Raw genomic sequence first — 5,422 nt, 5'->3', positions numbered from 1 at the left:
TGGCACAAGTATACATATGTAACAAACCTGCACGTTATGCACATGTACCCTAGAACTTAAAGTATAATAATAATAAAAAATAAAAAAAATAAAAATAAATCAATGAATCCAGGAGCTGTTTTTTTGAAAAAAATCAACAAAATAGATAGATCTATTTTGCTATTTTATTAGCAAAACTAATAAAAAAGAAATGAGAGAAGAATCAAATAGATGCAATAAAAAATGATAAAAGGGATATCACCACTGATCCCAGAGAAATACAAACTACCATCACAGAATACTATAAACACCTCTATGCAAATAAACTAGAAAATCTAGAAGAAATGGATAAGTTCCTGGACACATACAGCCTCCCAAGACTAAACCAGGAAGAAGCTGAATCTCTGAATAGACCAATAACAGATTCTGAAATTGAGGCAATAATTAATAGCCTACCAACCAAAAAAAGTCCAGGACCAGACGGATTCACAGCCGAAATCTACCAGAGGTACAAAGAGGAGCTGGTACCATTCTTTCTGAAACTATTCCAATCAATAGAAAAAGAGGCAATCCTCCCTAACTCATTTTATGAGGCCAGCATCATCCCAATACCAAAGCCTGGCAGAGACACAACAAAAAAAGAGAATTTTAGGCCAATATCTCTGATGAACATAATGGCAAAAATCCTCAATAAAATACTGGCAAACCAAATCCAGGAGCACATCAAAAACCTTATCCACCTCAATCAAGTCGGCTTCATCCCTGGGATGCAAGGCTGGTTCAACATACACAAATCAATATATGTAATCCATCACATAAACAGACCCAATCACAAAAACCACATGATTATCTCAATAGATGCATAAGAGGCCTTCGACAAAATTCAACAGCCCTTCATGCTAAAAACTCTCAATAAACTACATATTGATGGAATGTATCCCAAAATAATAAGAGCTATTTATGACAAACCCACAGCCAATATCATACTGAATGGACAAAAACTGGAAGCATTCCCTTTGAAAACCAGTACAAGACAAAGATGCCCTCTCTCACCCCTCCTATTCAACATAGTGGAAGTTCCGGCCAGGGCAGTCAGCTAAGAGAAATAAATAACAGGTATTCAATTAGGAATAGAGGAAGTCAAATTGTCCCTGTTTGCAGATGACATCATTGTATATTTAGAAAATCCCATCATCTCAGCCCACAATCTCCTTAAGCTGATAAGCGACTTCAGCAAAGTCTCAGGATATAAAATCAATGTGCAAAATCACAAACATTCCTATACACCAATAACAGATAAACAGAGAGCCAAATCATGAGTGAACTCCCATTCATAATTACTACAAAGAGAATAAAATACCTAGGAATCCAACTTACAAGGGATGTGAAGGACCTCTTCAGATTTTATTTCTCCTTCACTTATGAAGCTTAGTTTGGCTGGTTATGAAATCCTGGGTTGAAAATTCCTTTCTTTAAGAATGTTGAATATTGGCCCCCACTGTCTTCTGGCTTGTAGGGTTTCTGCCAAGAGATCTGCTGTACTCTGATGCGCTTCCCTTTGTGGGTAACCTGACCTTTCTCTCTGGCTGCCCTTAACATTTTTTCCTTCATTTCAACCTTGCTGAATCTGACAATTGTGTCTTGGGGTTGCTCTTCTCAAGGAGAATCTTTGTGGTATTCTCTGTATTTTCTGAATTTGTATGTTGGCCTGCCTTGGTAGGTTGGGGAAGTTTTCCTGGATAACATCCTGAAGAGTGTTTTCTAACTTGGATCCATTCTCCCCCTCACTTGCAGGAATACCAGTCAAATGTAGATTTGGTCTTTTCACATAGTCCTGTATTTCTTGGAGGCTTTGTTTGTTTCTTTTCACTCTTTTTTCTATAATCTCGTCTTCTCGCTTTATTTCATTAATTTGATCTTCAATCAGTGATATCCTTTCTTCCACTTGATCGAATCAGCTACTGAAGCTTTTGCATGTGTTATGAAGTTCTTGGCCATGGTTTTCAGCTCTGTCAGGTCATTTAAGGCCTTCTCTACGCTATTTATTCTAGTTAGCCATTCGTCTAACCTTTTTTCAAGGTTTTTAGCTTCCTTGCGATGGGGTTAGCTTCCTTTAGCTCGGAGAAGTTTGTTATTACCGACCTTCTGAAGCCTACTTCTGTCAACTCGTCAAACTCATTCTCTGTCCAGTTTTGTTCCTTTGCTGGTGAGGTGCCGCAATCCTTTGAAGAAGAAGAGACACTCTGGTTTTTGGAATTTTCAACTTTTCTGCTCTGGTTTCTCCCCATCTTTGTGGTTTTTATCTACCTTTGGTCTTTGATGTTGGTGACCTACAGATGGGGTTTTGGTGTGGATGTGGTTTTTATTGATGATGATACTATTTCTTTCTGTTTGTTAGTTTTCCTTGTAACAGTTGGGCCCCTCAGCTGCAGGTCTGTTGGAGTTTGCTGGAGGTCCACTCCAGACCCTGTTTGCCTGGGTATCACCAGCAGAGGCTGCAGAACAGCAAATATTGCTGCCTGATCCTTCCTCTGGAAGCTTCATCCCAGAGGGGCATCCTCCTGTATGAGGTGTCTGTTGGCCCTTACTGGGAGTTGTCCCCCAGTCAGGCTACACAGGGCATCAGGGACCCCCTTCAGGAGCCAGTCTATCCGTTCTCAGAGCTCAAACGCCATGCTGGCAGAACCACTGCTGTCTTCAGAGTTGTCAGACAGGGACATTTAGGTCTGCCAAAGCTGTCTGCTGCCTTTTGTTCTGATATACCCTGCCCACAGAGGTGGAATCTATAGCAAGGTAGCAGGCCTTGCAGAGCTGCAGCAGGCTCCACCCAGTTTGAGCTTCCTGGCCTCTTTGTTTACACTGTGAGCACAAAACCGCCTACTCAAACCTCAGCAAGGGCGGATGCCCCTCCCTCCATCAAGCTGCAGCGTTGCAGGTCAATATCAGACTGTTGTGCCAGCAGTGAGCTGTGGCCCCGGGACCTGCCGAGCCAGTCACGGAAGGGAATTTCCTGGTCTGCCAGTTGCAAATACTGTGGGAAAAGCATAGTATTTGGGCAGGAGTGTACCATTCCTCCAGGTACAGGCTGTCATGGCTTCCCTTGTCTAGGAAAGGGAAATCCCCTTACCCCTTGTGCTTCCCAGGTGAGGTAACGCCCTACCCTGCTTCGGCTTACCCTCTATGGGCTGCACCCACTGTCCCACCAGTCCCAATGAGATGAACCAGGTACCTCAGTTGGAAATGCAGAAATTACCCATCTTCTGTGCCGATATCGCTGGGAGTTGCAGACCAGAGCTGTTCCTATTTAGCCATCTTGGAAGCCTCCAACTGTTTTTCTTGTTTGTTTTTTTTGAGAGTATGTTTGCTATAAGAGTAATTTTTAAATGTGTTTACTGGTTATTAATCCAGTCCAGCATATTTCCCAAAAATGAGTTTAGTTTTCCAAAAATGAGTTCTGAAGAACCGTCATATTCAATCCAATGTAACTATGTGTTGGAAGAAAAAACTTAACGTTAGAAAAACTGTTTCTCTAGAACTTACATTTAAATATATGTAAGAAAACTAATCTTAATTATACATTTTCTTATGTTCATGCAATGATTAGCCCTTAAGCAAATGCTGTGCCATTCTACAGAATGCCAGAAAGTCAAAGTAGCAATTGATATAACCAAATCAAATATAAGCTAGCCATCTCACTGATACATTATCTGATCAGTGGTCAATGACCTGTGTTCTATCTCTTGATTTAAAATTCCAGTAAACATTTGATATTGCGTTGTAGTCTTAGAATTCAATTCTGCCATTCCATCAACAGGTGGTGCCATTGTACTATAATTTGAATGTTGTGAAAGAAAAATATTTTGTCATTAGTTGCACTGATAAGCATCTCAGCTTTTTTAGAGCTGCTTTTGCACCCTGAGAAATTTTGACTTTAGGGTTTTAAAAAATGTTACATGGTTAAAGTCATATTGCAGAGCAAAACTGGCTGGATTCCTCTCATGTATATTAAGTCTAGAAATTGCATGCTGTATGTCTATTTTGCCTACAAAGTCATAATAACCAAAACTAAAATTCATAATAGGTAGTTATATATTCCAATATATAGAGAATATCTGCTTTAATATTTTTGATCCTGAAAATTCTCATCTTATTTTTGTTTTATAAATTTAAAAAACTACTAGGTATTAGAAAAAAAACAAAAAAAGCTTCACTATTTTGTAATACCAAGAAAAGCAAGACAATATTTGTGTTTTTTTCTTTACATATACCATTAAATATAACACGGGACAAGGGTCACAGCTCTGCCAAAAGATCTCTTTGTAGCTATGTGTTGCCAGAAACAACACTGTGGAGCTCCCTTTCGTGTTGTGGCAAGTCATGTGGGGACAGCTTGACTTGGGTAACCTCATATGCCCTGTCATAAAGTGAAGTAAGAGAGGATGACATCAGACTCTACTCCACTCTTTGTTCTGCCTGCAATTCACTATGTAAACTGGCAAAGCTATTTCCTCAAGGGTAGCTGTCAAAGTCACAGCATGATCACGGGAGGTGGTAATAGGAAGTTGGCATGAGCCACTGACAGAGAAATTAGTTTGAGGCTTCTTGTGATTCTCCTCAGGGATTTTAGGAACAGCCAGCTTTTCTAAGCTAATTAGTCCTACATTGTTGTGATGGATGATCAGAAAAAACAGTAATTGAAAATGATACAGTTCTTTAGTAATGCTAAAACTGTAAACAACAGAAATATCAAGAAATGAAACAAACAGAACCATTTGGATAAATTAGACGAATAGGTCAGCAGATGAAAAATTCAGTTTCAAAGTAGACAAAATAGAATTTATTTGGGAGCAGACATCCAAGTTAGGGGCTATATGTTAAATGATGCAATTATCAATACACCGAACATGTTTTTTTTCTTTTATTAATAAACTGGGAAATATTCTTAAAATCATTTTCCTTTGGTTTAAGTTTGAATGTATAGTTTTCGTTTACACAGCATATATCTGTGGTTCACAGATACATTCTGAAATTTATTCTTGAGTTTATTCTTGTTCATTCTTATTATGCAACTCTGTCACAATCCCCATTTCACAATTAAGATACATTTTGAAAAGTTACACTGAACGTAAGAATTGGAGCCCAGACTAAAAGCCAGATCTCTCTAAATTATGTTCTCTTTTTTATTCCACAATGGAGACTGAACAGATGAAATTTTAACTATAACTATAGTTGCTCTGTTGTAGAGTAAGTGAATAAGTTTAGAGGACAAAGACAGTGTATAGAACAGTACAACTGTTAATTTTATTTGTTTACTCCTTTTAGACATGGGAGTCTCACTAGGTTGCCCAAGCTGAAGTGTAGTGGCTATCCACAGGCGTGATCATGCCGCACTATAGCCTTGAATTGCTGTGCTTGTGATCCTCATGCTTCAGCCTCCTAAGAA

Source organism: Mandrillus leucophaeus, unplaced genomic scaffold (assembly GCF_000951045.1).
Source record: "Mandrillus leucophaeus isolate KB7577 unplaced genomic scaffold, Mleu.le_1.0 Scaffold83, whole genome shotgun sequence".
Classification (NCBI taxonomy): Eukaryota; Metazoa; Chordata; class Mammalia; order Primates; family Cercopithecidae; genus Mandrillus; species Mandrillus leucophaeus.
This window is presented reverse-complemented; position numbering follows the sequence as displayed.